At 35.6% G+C, this 18,618-nt stretch overlaps 1 protein-coding gene across 11 annotated transcripts in view; it reads right to left on the reverse strand.

Annotated features, from left to right (window-relative positions):
* The window catches only part of MGAT4C (MGAT4 family member C), a 314,940-nt gene that overhangs the window by 23,065 nt on the left and 273,257 nt on the right, over positions 1 to 18,618 (reverse strand). For 4 of the 11 annotated variants that reach the window (XM_088165020.1, XM_088165021.1, XM_088165023.1 and 1 more), the window contains one exon: positions 4,439 to 4,563. The exons of 3 other annotated variants lie outside the window; for them this stretch is intronic. The gene's annotated coding sequence lies outside the window, so the exon portion shown is untranslated. Of the gene's footprint in view, positions 1 to 379; positions 468 to 4,438; positions 4,564 to 18,618 lie in introns of all 11 variants that reach the window. 4 more of the 11 variants (XM_088165024.1, XM_088165028.1, XM_088165032.1 and 1 more) reach the window with 2 other exon arrangements.

An 18,618-nucleotide genomic window follows, 5' to 3' on the forward strand; every position in this document is an offset into this window, starting at 1 on the left:
ATGTTGGCTTGTAAGCCTTCTATTTGTACTGCATTTTCTTTATAAATGACTCCATATTTTTATAGAATACAATGACAAAATTACTACCTAAGAAATTCTTAAGAATTTGAAATATTCTGGAAAATAAAGAGAAAATCTGAAGGTGATATGTGAGCTCAGTTTTCAGTTTGATGTATACAGAAGTAACAATTATGTCTCCATTTACAAAAAAGAAGTTCTACATTCCTAAAATGAATAACTCTTGATTTTGAATGAAAAGCAGAACATCTTTATTAGTGTATATGATTTCAACCAAGAAAAATGCTCATGGAAGTTATTTTTCTATCATACTAGAATTGAGATTTTAATTCAGAATTATTAGAATTAAAATAAGCTTTACCCTTCTCTGTTATCTTATAGTGTAGCTCAAAATTTTGATAGCTGTGAATCAGGGACTTGATCTTAGTATTTCAAAGGCGAGATCTAGACTGCAAAGTAAATGATAAGAAATAAAGGGAGAAAAAAAAATAACATGAAACAGATTTAAGATAGAGAGAAGCAGAAAATGTGCTTTGATTAACGGAAAGGTTAATTACTGAAAGACTTCCTCCACATAGCATACTGTTAATTAGAAAATCTGAGCAATGTGTGATTTAATTTAACACTATTCAAAAGGCCAACATGACATAGCAAACTGCTGAATTCTGCTTGTGTTTGTGAAACATATAACTTGGTGTTTTGTTCTACTCTGGACTAAAAGAAAGTTGCTTTTCCTTTTTTCTTTGTTTTTAATAGATGAAAGACATGGTTAAAAAAAATGCGACTTTGGTAGGGATGACACTAATTAGATACCATGGAGCACTATTCTCACCCACCATGTCACCTTAGCTCTGATCTGTTAAGCCCACTGGGCACAGGACAGAACTGTTCTGTACAACAGGGTTTCTGGTCACCTCAAGAGGAGTATTATGGTGTCTCCTAGAAAGCAGTAAGTCTTGAAACTTATATTTCTTTTCAAAAACTTTGTGAAAAGTGTTTTCATAAGAATGGAAAGTATAATGCTAAAAGTGTTCCACAACAATGGGACTTCCAGTAGAGTGGCAGACTGTCCTGCTTATGTCTCACCAGAAACTCTTCACTCCTTATGGCTTCTGGGAATACTCCAAGCAAACCATCAACAGCACACATGGGAATGCACTGACAATAAGCAAAATGCATGTGAAGCCCAGAAACCTCATCAAATTTGACATGTCCTGGATGTACCTCAGGGGCTGAAGGACTGTCAAATTCCTGATTTACAAGGAGCTATAGAAATGGACAGAATGGACACAATATTGGATAGTGAATTTGAGGGAGTCTGGGACAGAGATCATGGGATTTAGGTCCCCATTGTTGGTGGATGTATATATTTAACAAGGAATTTTGATGGGAAAAGTTATTACAGGTAATCAAAAACACAGACTGGAGTTATCAATGTAGTACCAGGCCTAGACAAGGCATAAACCCAAGAATTAATTATTGTGTCACTGTCTCCCACACTTTGAGCTATGAAGGCAGTTCCTTAAGGCTGGTTGATAGTACTGTGAGCAGAAATAGCAACACTTTGAAACATTAGGAAAGAATTCATCCTATGGTTTTAACCACCTAAGCATTAGTCATATAATCCATGCTGCTTGCACAAGTTCTCATAAAGTAATCAAATGTATGCTAAGATAGCTGTTTCAGAAAGGTGCTCTGAAACTCTTTCCATTTACTCCATTTCTTCAAGAGTAAAGTTAGGTAAGATGACTCCAATCTTTAGATATTGTTTTAGATTTTGAGAAGTCTAGAAATGTAGAGCCATTTTCTCCAAATTTTATTTGACGTGGGTTGATAGAAGCTCATCACAGTAGTAACCAAAGGAAAATGGTAATAACAAATGTATGGCAAGCAGCATGAGCCAAGTAGGAGGAAAAATGCAAGATCTTCCTAGTGCTATACAATTAATTTTCCAAGGATGTAAAAATCCACACTGTCACAGACTAATAATTAGAGACAGCTTATTGTTGTTCAAGGACTTTTAGCATGACCTGTTCTTGTGTAATTACTTTTATTTTTCATTGCAGTCAGGATACCCATTTCTATTTATGCTGCTTTATGGATAATTCATTAAAATCTACCCAGCACAGGCTAACACTAATTTGAAAATAATGGCTGCCTCTTCAGTCTTTGAGTTATTTCTTTTTAAGTAACCCATGTTAATAGAGATTAACTAAAGAAGAAATAAACTACAACCACAAAAAATACAAGGCAGTGCAACAAGGAAGATAAAAGAAAATATCTCTCAACCAAAGAAAATGTCCACTCAATCTTCCACCTTTGGGACAGAATTTTTGATACCGTTTAGTTTAATATAAGCAAGCCCCAAACACATAGGTTAAAAAAATATTGGAAAGGAAAAGGGCATGATCAGTTCCCATTCCTCTTCAATCCCCAAATAACAGGGACTAGTGAAAAACTAGAGGTCTAGCAACAACTTCTCCTGTAACACATTGTATCCACCATGGCAACTACCTGGTTAAGTATCCTTTCCCTGGAGTGGCACAAGTTTACAAAGGAGGCTATAATTTTCTTTCTCCATACTTCTATCCTTTCTTCTAGCTCTGTGTGATCTTCAGGATAGTGTCAGAATTGGAAAAAGGAAATAAAACAGCATACTGGCAATCAGGTCTGCTTTTGACAACAAAACTCCTAAAAATATATATAAAATTCTTAAATAAACTTAGAACATTGAATAAAAAAAATCAGACCCACTTTCTGGTCTAAAAAAAACACATATATTTTGATCTCAACAGACATAATACTTTTTACAGTGCATCATTTCTGATGGAGTTTAAAAAAGAAAAACAGGTTAGGCTGAGAAAGATTTGCCAACAAGACAAACCTACAGTCACAGACATCTAATTCTCTAAGCTTTTATGATTAATATTTTATGGCTCTCACTGATCTTCCCAATCTTGAGGAAAAATGTGGCACAGCTAAAGAATTTATCTGTATCAAACAGGAGGTAAAATGCAAACTACAATAGAGATGTCATAGTAAAGTATTGAGTTTGCTCATGTTAGCTGAAACACTGCAAGGAGTGCTTTATTTGAGCAGCAGAAACAACATTAGCATACACAAATATGATGGCATACTCATTAAGAGAAAAATATGATGAATGCTAATTTTAAGAAGGTGTTTTGTTTTTTTTAACTCTACCTAACCACTTCATTTTGTACAGTCATTCTATAAAGTAACAACTTTATAGAATGACTGTATCACTATCATGACTGACAATCTTTGCTGCAGATTTCTGCAAGAAGTATTTCAAGTTTAGCCTATCAACATTTTTGATTTATCAGCATTAGAAAAAATATAAAATGGAAATTATTCTTTTTCTACATTCACTGAAGAACCTCAATAATGCATCAAGGATCATTTACTGGGGTAAAGACACTTGAGGAGACCATACAGTTCAAATAGTTTCGTTAGTGAGTCTGCTTGCCTTAGTGAAATGCAAAAATATAACAACAGAAGGACTATAGTGTGCTCTGCAATAACTTTATCAGTTATGCTGAGGTGTAGCAGGAATAACACATTTGCTTATGGCAGAGAGGAAACAATGAATTTACATTGAAAAAGATAATTAGCTATAATTCAATAATACATGCCTGTTACAAAAGGCTGACCATGAATCATCATTTGATGATAAAGTAGTGATGTATGAGGCTTAAAGACTGCCTGAAAAATCCCTAGGTCAAGTTCACTTTTTGTCCTGCCTAGACTGTACTATGTGACTCAGGTCACAAGGACACAACTATGTCACTTGCAAACAGTCCAGAGCAGACATTGGTGCAACTCCTTATCAGACTAAAGTAAATGAAACTTAATTTTATAAATAAACGAAAAAGCTATGAAAATGAGGCTCTGATTTCTGATATACTTCTCTGTACTATGTCAACCACATAAGAGAAGTGACCAGCTTCATCATTATCATCCCTTTTAACCACAGGATGTTGGTGTGATATTCAGCAGTTCCTGAAAATTGTCCAGACACTAATTCTCCAGGATGGTTATTATGATATACAGCCCTAGTGAGGGTGGTTGTTTTATGCAGTCACAGCATTTCCACTTCCAAGTCAGAAGTGCTGGTAGAGGCGGTGGTCAATGGAGTTTATACAGGTCAATTCCTACATGGAATGGGGCTATAACCAACACTAGAAAAGTGTTTGAAAATCTCCAAGGGCATTCTACAACATTCCTGGGTGCCCTGCTCCAGTGCTGACCTGCCCTTCCAGTAGATCTTTCTTTCCCAGGTGTTTAATCTGAAACTCTCAGGATGTAATCTCTGACATCAGTAGAGAACTAAAGCTACAATTGCATTACGTAATATTAAATATGAGAATTAAATATGAAAAAAACCCATAAAAACACTTACAACATTCATTTGTGCCACCAGATGCAGGAACCAAAAACTTCAGTGTAATCTCACAACAGCTCATAAGAAAGACATGAAAACCATCCTAGTAGAATGCCTTACCATTTGAAGATCCAAGTGGGAAACTGAAAGACAAGAAATGAAAATACACTTTTCAAATCTCATCAACTTCATTAGGAACAACTATGGTAATTACTACCAGAGTAGATCAATGGGAAAGTTATTCTATTATCTATAATGCAATCAAAATGCAGATGATATTCAGTCATCAGTATTTTAGAATCTGATAGTTAGTTGTCAGTGTAATCAATGTTCAAGAAAACCCACATCCTCGTAGCACACCCTCAACAGTAGTTCAAAATTCATATCTGGAAAGAAATAAGGAGTGCAAAGGAGAAGATAGAAGGAAGGCAAATCACAGCTTGAAGTGTGCTATCTGTTAAGATACCTTATTTGAATGAATACAGCCAGCTGAAAATCTGCCCGTGAATTTCCAATGAATCAGTAATGTTTCCATCAAAAGTAAATCAGATTACCCTAATTCCAAAAACATTACTGAACAACTATAGAAAGGGGAGAGTGCTACAGTAAGTGGCATACTAGGCATATGAGGACATACTTCTTATTGTCCTAGCAGCTGTTCTACAAACTGCAGAAGAAAATTTTTTAAAAAGGATACCTTGAGAGTGGAGAATACTGGGAAGGGAAGGGAAGGGAAGGGAAGGGAAGGGAAGGGAAGGGAAGGGAAGGGAAGGGCATTGGTTCAGGGGCCAACAGATCTAGCTACAGGTGAGTAAAGAACAGTATGGCAAACTGTTAATCCCTTAACCTAGGACAATGTTTCAACAAACAGTTTCCTGCTCTTTAGCATCACTATAATTCTGCTGCTAGAATGAAACGAGAAATTTTTATTCTGTGCTGAAATGAGAAATCAGAGTATTAAAATTATAGTTTATAACTTCCCTATGTTGGAATGAAAAGAGCATAGGGATGCAGTACTAAGATAAATGATTCAGCCTGTCCTTTGCTATTGAATCCTTAGTGATGTTACCTGTTAAATACAAAATTTGAGTAGACAGATAGATTGCTTCTGTGTTTCCTCCATATACTAAAGCACCTCATAGCCTTGAGGACAAAATGAAACCTGAGTAGATAGCATAAAACTCCCTTTACAAATAGCCAAGAAAATTTCTGAAATGATAAATTATTTTATTACTGTAGACATAAATTATGGTCAATGGTGTATTTGCTTAGACTGTGGGGACTTTAACACAGCTATAAAAAGAGAGCTGTTAAATTATAGATGATGATGATGATAATGATAATAATGATAACAATGTTATTAACAATAATAATGCTACAACAAGGAAAGTATGTCAAACTGCCAAAAGAAAAAAAAAATCAGGGCACAGTTTGTTAAAGCAGAACTCATGTCTAAATTGTATGGATCCTCAGGCTTTCAGCAATGAAAATCATCTCAGCTCTAAGCATTGTAGGGAGTAAAGATTCTTATAGTGTCAGCTAGTAATAGCCTTATGTCTGACTATTTATCATGAAGCTGTGCATGTGCACACTAGAACAAAAAGGGAAAAAAAGCTCAAAAAAATCCAAATCTGCAGAAGTCTAATCCTAGTCACTGAAAAATAATTAATATATAATTTGGTTCTGACGCTTGACATTTATATATTGCATTGCTTCCACCATATGACAATAATATTCTCCTCAGATAATAACAATTCTAGCTCCTGGCTCATGTCTCAGAAAGAAGTGACTTCTTACTGAAGAGTTTCTGCTTGTCATAGAGGAGTAGGAACAACATAAATCAAACTGATCAAACAGTGAATAGGCAAAACTTATACTGCCCCCCTCTTTGTTTTTATTTCTTTAGAAGGCTGAAAGAAAGATCCTTGGTTTATGCAAATTGCCACAGGTCTACTGAAATTGAAATCACCTTTTTCTGCCCTCTAAGAAATTTTTATTCAGTTTAAGTTTCCCAGAGTCATTTTCCATATCAATAGACAAAGAAAAGGAAGATAAACTATGAATGCTGTTCCTTAATTTCTCTCCAGTTACACATCAAAAGTTGTTGCTGATTCTTCTTTTGATGTGTATAAGCTACAGAAAATAGTGACTCAGAATCATGCCTGGAAATTATTCTTAAATAAGTTTTCAAATGGCTTTGATTTTCATATGTTGCATATCCGTAATATATTGTCCTCATATTTCTTTATGCTAAGGGCAGTATCTTATGACTGACATATGATGGCATTCTAGAACAGTACTGGAAGGGAGTTCACACCAATGTTCTTTTTAATCTCTTAAATAATCTTTAAAGAGATTTTTCTCTTTCTAGTAGACCTCATGGATGATAGGCAAGCCTGTCCCTGTGCCACATTCTTTCAGTACTTATTCTTTAATACCTTGAAACCTAGCAAAAGGCTTTTGCATGGCACACATCCCCTTTTGTCGTCTGCCAGAAATGAATGCTGGCAGCTGCTCCAAAGCCCATTCATTGAACCTGCACCATTCCTAGAGCAAAGCTCTGCTAGATGTGAGGGATGCTGTGCCAAGTCAGCCACTATTTGTACTAGGCAGGCACTGCTCCTGTGCCCAGCGTGAACCTCGAGGGCTGCCTGAGGATTTAAGGAAGGAAAGCAGGGGACGGAAAAGGGCTGTTTTTACATAGACTCATCTCTTTTAGCAAAGACAGTTTCTGAAGTGTAAAGAGGGGGATATTTTCCAAAGAGATCAAAAATAACTGTTACAGGAACTTATATAACTTTCCTGAAAATGTTAAATTCAATTTGACTAGTGAAATCCATCTATAAGTACAGGAAAATAAAATAAAGGAGTAAAAATGCATATTATTTTATACATATTTTTTCCTTTAAATTTAGCAGCCGATATCAGCTGTGATTGTTTTTCACAACACCAGAAAAGTTTTCATGTCTGCAAGATGGGCTGGAATATTCAAAGCCATACCTGAATGGTTTAAAGAACTAATTTAACACAAACTGCAATTCTCCTGAACTTCAAAACTGCTCCATATCATATTTTTAGGTACTATTCCTCTTTCATCTGTAAATAAATAAATGCTAACATACATATGTAAAAGACAATTAGAATTTAATATGATATTAAAAGCTACACTTCGAGTTTTTAAAAACTTTACTTTTATCTTCCATTTTTACTTATATTTAAGTTTCAATATCTGTCTGCATTACCTCTTGTTTTCTGCTTTAATTTTATTTTTGATATTATAAAGTTTTACACTGCCACTCTATGGTTTCTGCAAAAGAAGAGCACCTTTCTTCCTAAACCATCAGTGTCTGTCAGAAGAGGCCATTTAATCTTTTCAATCACCTATGCTACTCATTTAGTAAGATTAATTTCTAGTAGTTGTTATTGCATACTGCATTCAAATAGTAAAGAAGATTTTCATATATGTGTTCAAATCAAACCACTCTCTTTTTCTTTCTCCATTTCAGCAGAAATACAAACAAGATTATCTATATATCTATCCATTCAGTAGCTAGGTTTATAGAAGAAACTGATCTTTCTTATTTACTGGAGAAGGGAAATGATTGCTGCCTGAAGACTGACGAAGTTATTCCAGTGTTAATCTTGTGTAAATGTCAGAAGCATCTTCCTGGGAAGTGGAGTGTCTGTGAAAATCAGAAACCACTACAAACCCAATCTGAACCCCTAGACTTTTCCAAAGGAAAAACCTTTCATAAACTTAATACTTTTTAAGTTAAATACTTAGAGCCAAGTGAACAGCTGTAGTGTTCTGCAGTGCCATGCATCTACACACGTTTTAGCAGCTCACACCATGACATGTTGTGCTGGGGAAAGGTCTATGTGGCCAGAAAAACCATGTAAAAACATATTGATCCCACAAATTATTTTTAATTCTCACTCACGTCATAAATGTATTGCTTTCCCCTAATTTAAAAATGTTTTAAAATAGAACTGTATAAAAGTAAAAATATAACAATAGTACACAATTGAAATTAACACTTATTAAACAACCAATGACATACAACATTTTTTTCATGCATACTATAAAAAGGGAAAAAACAACATAAACATAGTCTGCAGTAATGGAAGGCTACCATCTAATGGATAAATATGGCATCTAACTATTTTGATCTATTTTTTAAAAATTTTCCTAAACATCTCTACACAAAGAAAAGAATGGTAGAGGGAAAGAGGAAGGAAAGAACATTTAAAGTTAATAGAATGACAAAAATGTATTCAAAGTTTACTTAATCCCACTTACATTGGGATCATTATGACAACTAACAATGTTCCACTAAGGCTGGGATTAGAACAGAAACAAAACCAAGAACTGGTAAGTCTTGAATTCATGGTAAGTAAAGTGTAAAAATAAGCCTTTAGGTGCTAGCTTGCCACCATAAAAAATAAGAGCAACTTTACATGAAGCATGGAAAAAGTATATGCTCTGCATTTAATTATGAGTTTTAAAAATATTTAATGGCAGAGTGGACCAGCTGCATATTTTTCCCTTACATACTTGCATACTACAGTATTACAGTATTTATTCAGATGTTAGAGTAATTAATTTTAAAAACAATTCAATATGAAAGACTATATTACAGGGCAATTTCAGATGCTTCTCAGTACTTACGATATTTTATCTGAAGATAAATTAATTTAGTTTTACGGAATATTTGAAGCAGTTTTTCACACTTTCACACTTTATAGTGTAACTGTGAAGGTATTGTAATATTTTCCATTTGGTTCTCAAAGAAAAGCTCTCAGTCATATCAATTGAAGTAGTAAATACATTTACATTGACAAAATGTCACCGAAATTTCTTTTACTGAATGATAGTACTTAAAGTTCAGATTCCTTTGTTTATAAATTACTTTTGTGTTTTATTTTTATAGTCCATATAAAAATAAAAGTGAAAATAATTTTGTCAGAATGAAGACAGGAAAATTTAATTTAGAAGTACTATTGACAGAATAGGAGAATTGTCATGGGTGTTGGAATTTTAGAGCTATTTATATGGCTAAATTATAGCATTATAAAAATTATTTCATTTGATGCTTTACTTAGCGATATATTTGTGGCATAATTATGATACACAGTTTAAATAGACCAAAAGCTTTTCAGTACTAGTGCATAAAGACTTGAACTGAACTTCTAGAAATTGAAAGTGTTCTTTCAATTTATTGACTTTAGTAGATTGTAAGAAATCTATAACCATGTGAGGACATACTAAGAATAAAGTAAAACTCGTATAAAAGATTAATGGCTTCCTTTTTAATATTTTATCAACCTCTAGAAAATGTGTTGAAAGCTTACAGGTTGTAATTTTGCTTGAAAGAGAGCCAAAAAAAGTTTATGGTAGTTTTAAAGCGATCTTGGTTTTCCGAAACTCATAAAAGAAAGTGTTTCTTATAATCTTTTGCCCTATTTGACTAAAATTCTTTCACATAGAAACACTATGTGCTAAAGAAAATGACCAATGCATCATTTTTACATTATCACTTCATAAGGAAAGTGAAGCAGCTTGGTAAGAAATATTTTCTTTGTGTTCTCTTATACTGCTTTCTGTTAAACTCTTGACGTATGAATATATTCAAAACTAAGTAATTTTTTTTGTTGCCTGAACCAGCTGGACATTTAATGCATCATTTTACAAAGGAGTATATTGTGCAAAATATAAATTTTTACTGACTACTGATAAGCCACTTTTGAACAGTTTATTAGGCTTCAATTAAAAGTTCTTGGCATTTTTCTATTTGTAGGTAGCTCATTTTGCTTTTAAAGACTTCTCTCCTCTGTGCAGAACCCAGATAGTAGCCCAAAGATTTAGTTCAAAGATAGCCATGACTGGATCTCTTATATAGGACACCCTCTTTGAGATATTTGCACCAAAACCTTTCCTTAATAATTTTTTTTCGAAGTCAATACTTAGAGCCGAGTGACCAGCTATAGTGTTCTGCAGTGCCATACATCTACACGCATTAAAACAACTGACACCTGGCACACATCTTTCCACCATGCTCCCTTCCTCACAACTTTGACTATTTCCTGCTCCAGAAAAACTCTGGAAAACTGATATTTGCTCATTAGTTATATCCCCATGGAATATCAGACATTCAGAACAGTACTGGCATTCTCTCAGTGAATTTTCCCTCTCAGGCACTTCACATAAGAGAGATGATGGAGGGGCATCTCTGTCCCCCAGCAAGGAGACCTACTGCAGGATGCTGCTCTGCAAAACCCCACTTCATTGAGAGAGCTGGGTGACTGGGAGGCTTTGCACCAGGCACATCCCACAGTGCCAGCTTGCTGTGTGACTGGCTTGCAGCCCATGGTACACGATGAGTTGTTCATTCCTGTCCTCACGCTGCACAGCTGCTCTCCTAGCACAGCAAAGGTGGAAGGGCTCTGAGGGCAAAGCACAGCATATACTGTAGAGAATAGGAAAGAAGGAGAAATGTGGGGAAAATAAGGAGCTGGCAAGCACCACACACACTGAATGGCCTGTGGAAGTCACACAACATGTGTCCACAGAGGGCAGTGACTTAGATTTTTTGGTCTCTACAGGCACAGGTTGGGGTTCTTCTTTGACCTCCAGTTTGGGCTTCTCACTCCAACGAAGACATTGAGGTGGAAGAGTGTGTCCATCAAAGGACAATGATACTGGCAAAGGTTCTGTAGCACAAGTCTGATGAGGAGATGCTGATGGAGCTGAGGTTGTTTAGCCTGGAGAAAAGAGGCTCGGGAGACACCTTGCTGCTCTCTACAGGAGAGAAGGAAGGATGAAAGGAGGCTGTAACCAGGTGGGCGCCAGTCTCTTCTTCCAAGGAACAGGAAATAGAACAAGAGGAAAGAGTATCAGGTCGCTCCAGGGGAGATTTTGATTGGGTATTATTATTCAGAAACATTTCTTCACTGAAAGTGTCATTTTTTTTCTCTGGGAAAGGTACTTGGCAGCACGGTATCACTTACATTTCTCTTTTCCAAAAGATAAGTTAATGAAATAAATTATACCTACAGACTCTAATTATCATGCATACATACATACTAGGAGGCTGTGAGCACAAATTCCACATTTCCTTATGGAAATTTCAGTAGGTCACTTCTGGTCTTTTCTTGCCTTCAGAACCCTGCACACCCAACACCTCACACTGCCCTACACCAGCAGGCAGCAAGAAGGCACACTGGAGAGTCTACCTTCAAGCATTAACAAAATTAAAATGCTCACCATCTTCATTAACTTTTTTTCTCTCTCTCAGCCCAGGAAAATAGACTTAAATGTCTCTGTCCAATCTAAACTTTTTGAAGTGAGGAACCCTGGCACTCCAGACATCATCCTGAGTCACCTTTACTCCTTTGTGAACCCAGGAGCTCAGAGAGGAAACGGAGTTCACTCAGTACCAGGTCACCTGATACATAGTTTTTTAGTGGGCCTAGCAACCGAACCAAGAAAGAGTAGTTTGTATTTCTCTCTCATCTTAAAAAAAAAGACACAAACAACAAATAGGTGCCTGGTATCTGCAGGTGCTACAGATGTAATGGATGTTAAATCTCGAGATGTTAGGCAGCATTGCCCTTCCTTGTCTCTGGATGGAATCCTCTTTAGTGCTCACTGGATAGATGGCAGGATCTGGAGTTATAGCACTGGAACCTCAGAGCTGAATCTGTGTCCAATGGAAATATTGTGTAAACACTCTCTTGAGTGTGGACATTATACCCTGTAGCTCCATGCTGGAACCTAGGGGACAGAAGACTCCTCTGGAAAATGGGACAGGCTATTAACTTGATCTTTATGCCTTTAGGCACATCATGCACTTGAATGAGTAGAAAAAATCTGTTCTTAATGTGCTCCAACCACATGTTTGCTATAGTGAAAGACAGGGTCCTATAGAAAATGATAGGATGCCATTTAGGACTGTCAGGTCACCCTTATCCTTCAGGAACAGTGCCTGAGCATCAGGCAGGATAACAGCTGCTGGAGTGTGAAGGAACAGGTAAACATTAGCCAGGTCCTGCTGTGCACAGCCATGAACCCAGAGGTTAGAGAGCTACATGCAGGGCAGGTAAGACTTCTGTCTAGGGCAGAGGAGCAAACAGCTTCTGAGCTCTTTCTACATAATGGGCACCAAATCCTCACCACCATGTAAAGAAGCCTCTCTTATTGTCCCAGGCAGGACCGTGGTAGGGAAACCTTTATTTCTGAGACTCTTGTCACCACCCCAGTGGACACAATTACCGAGGTTGTTGCTGCAGAGGTCTCAAAAAGGGTCTCAATCCAGTGCCACTTCTGTCTCAATGCCAAGCAAGACCACAATTAAAGCTGAAAAGGACTCCAAGCCTGCAGGCTCACTAGAAATACTGTCTCTGGGACAAACAGCAGAGCTAACTGCTGCTCCAGAAATGCCTTCAGATTAGTCTTTTTTGACATCACTCATACATAAGCGCATCATGAATTTCATTAAAGTCAGAGAATCTTCTGAATGAAGCCTATTAACATGTGCAAGAGCTGGCAAGTATTGCTCTCTGATTCATATTCTGATTCATCCTGCAGTTCACAGGGTACTATTGCAAAACTCTCTTTTCAATGTAAATATGTGCTTCATACTGGGGTTAGAAAAAAATAGTTATTGTGCTATCCAGGATGAAGTATATCAATATAAAACTTTTTGGAAGTGTTTCAAATTTCTGAATGCACATTTAACAAGAGAATCAATAGTTTAGTTAATGATCCAATAGCTAACATAGAAATTTCTAAATGGAAAGTATGTTGATAGTCCAGATACAATTATTTTTCCTACTTTTATTACCTTTATTTACTTTCTTACTTTAAGACCCAAATAGGACTGAAGTTATTTCTCAAGTATGGGAACATGTCTGGTCCCGATAGTAATTTGCTCAGTTTGTATGGAGAACAGGCAAGTAAGCCACAGTGCAACCCACTGCCACATTGCCTTTCTTGTCCAGATGTGGGGAGCCAGTAGACTGTGGTGTGCTTATATTTCTGGCCTACAAATGTGTACTTCCCATATAGGTCTCAGAGGCACAGAGAGATGGTATCCCTGTGTGTCCTGTGGCTAGGACTGGATACCACAATGCACAAACATGAAGACTTTACATTAAAATATTCTTTTGGAGTACTTTTAAATTTAATTTTAGACAAGCTTAGAAGATCCATTAATCCTAATATACATGATTTGCACATTGTTTATATGGTACTGATTAATATTAGGTCAGATCTTAAAATGATAATTTATGCCAATTTCTTAAGCAGATGACACAATAATATATTATCATTGCAGATATTTCACTTAATGAGAATCATATAGAGGCTGGAAGTTCCTAAATGACTCTCAGTGAACAGCATAATGACCTAACAGTTTTCCACTAATTCCTGAGTATGTATATTTATGTATTTTGAAAGTCAAAATGCTAAATTCTTCCTGATTAGATTATAGATAGATCTCACTACCATTGCGAGATAACTTTACAATTGCATTATTAAATTCAGAAAAATAATGAAAGCAATGCTATGATTAATGGAAATTGTAAGTCAAAAGTTCTCATTGTTAAGTAAAGATCACTGAAAAAAATATATTTATATATTATATAAGTCCTTTTATGTGCAGCACAGAACTTCATGTTAGGACTCTACAGTGGACTATTATCCAGTTGAAGATTTAAAGCCAAGAGCTAAATAATTGATGGAAAAAGATATTAATATAATCAAAAATTTGGTAGTATTAACAGTAAAAAATTGAAGACTTCTTTATCAGTTTCTCTAAGGAAAAGGAGATGTCATTTTTATATATAACCTGAAAATCTCTCATGTGTTTACATTAAAGAAAATATACATATATTACTCTTAAACCTGAGTATTTTTATTAGATAGGCATTCTTTTGATAACAAAACAGCAAACTATCAGAGTTGATACCTGTCTTGGGAAAACTGAGTTCAACAGTTATTGCCCACAGATAATCCATGTCAACAGGGTCAAGACACTTTCCTCTGCTTCCCAGTTTCAGGGTAACCAAGGTATTAAAAGAATCCTGGGTTGTTGACCTCATGCTTTACAACCATACAGCAGGCATGATATCCAAAAGAATCCACAAACAGCTTCACATTCTCTCTGGGTTGGAAAGCACTTCTCCTATCTTAGAAAAATTAGATTTACAGGGCAGAAGTTCACATAATGGGAATACAAACTTCTTTTAAAGAAACTGGGAGAGATCAAAGGCACTGGCCAGCATGTTACATCTCTGGGTGGATTTATTAAGAGAAAATTCTCAGATACTATCAGCTGCACCTCAAATTGCAAATGAAACTAATGTAAACAAATAAGTCTGCCAGATATAACTGTAAGGAAAAAATCATTCTTCACCTATTACCACCTTCAAAACTTGAGATTTTTGTCGTTGTTAAATCCTTTTGTTGGAAAGTTATGTCTATCAGGGGTCAGAGCTCTGCAAGCAATCAGAAACTCTAAGCCTCACAGGGGAAATATTTGTGGAATTTGAGAGGTCATGGCAGTTCGAGGGTATGCAGGCTCTTATTGTAACCTTCAGGCCTTCAACACCATTTCTGAGCATAACATTGCCCTCAAAAGTAGTTAGGTGCCAACATTTTGTGAAATGAAACCTTTAAGAGTCCTTCCAAGCATATGAAGCAGCACAAAATATTGAATTTTCAAGTTTATAGTAATTTCTATCTATAGAAAAAGAAAGAATCCTTATCCCTTAGAGTTGCTGGGGGAATTAATAGGTTATGGTCAAACATAGAGTAGGATGACTAGGTGGGGTTTTGTAAAGCAAACCCAAGAGTTTTTAACTTTCACTTTGTTTAAAGAGAGTTTTAGTTTATTCTTAAATTTCATTCTGTTGTAATTAAATACGTACGTATGAATTAAATTATGCATATACATACACATCATATATGCATTATATATATATATGTACACTTATTAAAAAATAGAAGACTAAATGCAAGTATAAAAGCCCGTGTTTTCAGTGCTTTCAAAGTTAATATTTAATTAGAAATATTATGTGTTGGATGTTTCACAAATTTTTAATGAAAGGATATCAGAATGCAGCCTATTATAACTACCATATCAGAATGATCCATAATTCAAAGCCACCGTACATAATTGTCAAAATTTCTTACAAAGAATGCTGAAACAGACTGTGATCTTTTCAGTCGTTTTAGAGACTAGCATTACTATCAGACTCCTCTGTACACTTAATCTTTTTTATGAAATACTAATGTAATTGAATGAAAAACATCAAAACAAAAAGCTTTGTAAGATCTCTGTGAGAAATTGCCAATAGAGTAGAAGAATCTTGCATAATTCAACTGCCACCACCTGCAATTAAGATATTGGGGCATCACCCTTAATAATCTAATTTGCAAAAAAAATATCAAGATGGCTCACAGAAATATTTACTGTATTTTATGACAGGATAATACAAAATTGAATTCTGCTAAGATGTTTACAGGGACTGTGTTGTAATCTGTGCTGGTATTGTTTCCCTGGGATATTCTAGCTAACCTACAGAATCACAGCATAGAATTGCAAACAAAGTTTACATATTGTGAAAGATTTTTCTTTTTTTCCCTCTAGGTAATTCCTTCGTTGTGTTTGCCTTATACATAGGCTATGTTGCCTATCTAACTTCCATATGACAAGCAGTTTTGGAGTCATGTATTGATCTAGTCTTTCCTGGTGAAGCTGTTTTATTCCCCTTCACTCCTATCACTAAAGTCTGATAATGTCTTGCCTGTATGAAAGTTGTTTTGAAAGAAATAAATCAAAAATGCCTATCTCTGTCAGCATCTTATGGGCTGGGAGGAATTCAGGTCCCCAGAGTTCTCTTGGGGAAGAAGGGTTTGTTTCTACCTCCTCCTCACACAAAGGCCTTGTGACAACAAACATTTCTTCTCAGTGAACCTGCACTGTCTCCATGGTCTGGCAAGAGTCTAGCTCCACGTGGGAACATTCAGTGATTTTGGCAGGAAGTCACAAAGGAATATGGGTGAGAAAGGGGAAAAAAAAAAAGTTATATAAACTTCACTAAATCTGAGCAAATTCTCACAAGCAACAATGAAATCACTCCTTCTAGAAGGAAAGTCACTTGTTAAATCATTTTTCCAATTGTACAGAGAAAATTTGTAATAATAATCTGTAACAGAAAACACTAGCTGTGCTAAATATCAGTGTGTAGTTTTTTAAATGTGATACCGTATAGTTATGGAAACAAGCTTTAGCTAGCTTTGAATCACAAGAATAATATATTCAGTTTAACAGTGGGCCATAAATATATATACATGTGTGTATGTATATATAGCTGTTCACTGTTAGAAACATATACTTTTGTTCACAGGAATGTATATTAAATTATATATATTGTAGCACTTTCTTTTTCAGTATTATTCATTCTAGATCACAATAGCTGTAAAAGAATTAGCGAGATCCATTCCTAGAAGATTAAAAAAGTGACAAAAATACATTTCACTAAAACACTTGTTGTAAATGAAAAGAATACTTGAAATTAGAATTGGAATGCAACCTTGGCATGTACAACAATTCTGGTATGATCAATGACCTCAACTCAACACTTGCTACTCAGGGAAAGAAATGAAAGATCACATACAGTGTAATAGTTACCTACACTTGAAGGTAAGAAACACTGGAGAAATTATGATAAGAAAAAAGGCTCTTAAATTTTAAGCCATCAGAATTCAGATGCCAGAAGAAAATTAAGAACATTGAAGGAAATAATTGACATATAAAAGAAACAGGAATGCTACAGCATTCTAGAGAGGAAGGAAGAAAAACAAATAAAAGGAGTTCAGTTTTGATCTGATTCTCAGCTTCTAAAAGACAGCTAATAGACACATAGGCAAGTTAGATAGTCCAATTTCTTAATATTATAAACAAAATTGCATTAAAAGGTCAGTATTAGTGCTGAAAGCCGACCAGTCAAATATTAGGAAATACCTCAACTGTCTCTTCACTCTCTTCACAATTGTGTGTTCACTCTCAGCTTGCTCCCCCCGGGACAGAACACATATAATAGCAATAAAGGCACAAGTTATTTTGTTTCCATTTATCCTGAGGAAGCAGCGAGTTGCTCCTTAATTCCATAATTGTTGGACAAGACGTCGGCATGTTCTGCTGCAGATAGGAAGACTAAGTATTTCCCATGAGGAAAAATGAACATGTTCTCCTAAAGTATACTACACATTAGTTTCAGTCATGAAACAGAAGCATATTAAATGAAGTGGTGTGATTTCTCCATCTGCTCAGCCCTTGCTTCTCTTTTGATAGTGCTGCATTTGAGTATGTCTTACCAAGAGTTAGGGAAGGACCAGCATTTTATTTAATTTTGTAAAAACATTTATTAGTCAGCAATGCTGTTTAAAGCCAGCAACAAAAAACCCCCAAAGGGTCTCTAGGACTCCAGCCTAGACCACTCACTTCCTGAGTCATTAAACATAGGTTTAGTTTTAACTCTCCACTTATTCAAAACTAACTATATGAAGGTAATCAACAGCTTTCATTTAATTCTTGATGCTGAACATATACAATTGCTGAGAGTTGATGCAAATGATTGGGCTTTCTTCCCAATATATTTTCTTAGTATTGGTGCAACTTAATATTAGATGAACACTGAAATGGAAAAAAAAAAAAAAGGCAATTTTTCAAGTGATGTAGTTAATAGTTTAGAGATATCTCAGGCTTGAAAATTGTGTTCAACTTATTTTTTCATTCCAAAGGTACTTAGAATATGTTATCAATTCAACTGAAATAATAACCACATTTTGCATCTCTATGGGCCCATGTAGTGGGCCACTAAAATCCCATCACATCAGAATAGACATGGAGATGGGTGTTTCAATGTTACTTCAAGAAATAGTGAGTATCCAGAGTGAGGAATGAAAAATATTTGGTTTTACATCTATGATCACATCTCAGCATCTAGAAACATACCAGTGCTAACATTACTGTCACTTGCTGATATTAATGCCTTATTCGAGCTAATGAACAGCACCATGACTTCTCATGGAAGCAGGACAGAAGTATTCATCACCACTGTGTGGCTTAGTATGAAACTTCATGCTGTGCTTTCCCCAAATACTGCTGTTACCTGCAATTCTTCTAAAAATT

The sequence above is a fragment of the Sturnus vulgaris genome, chromosome 5 (assembly GCF_052056855.1).
Source record: "Sturnus vulgaris isolate bStuVul1 chromosome 5, bStuVul1.hap1, whole genome shotgun sequence".
Lineage (NCBI taxonomy): Eukaryota > Metazoa > Chordata > Aves > Passeriformes > Sturnidae > Sturnus > Sturnus vulgaris.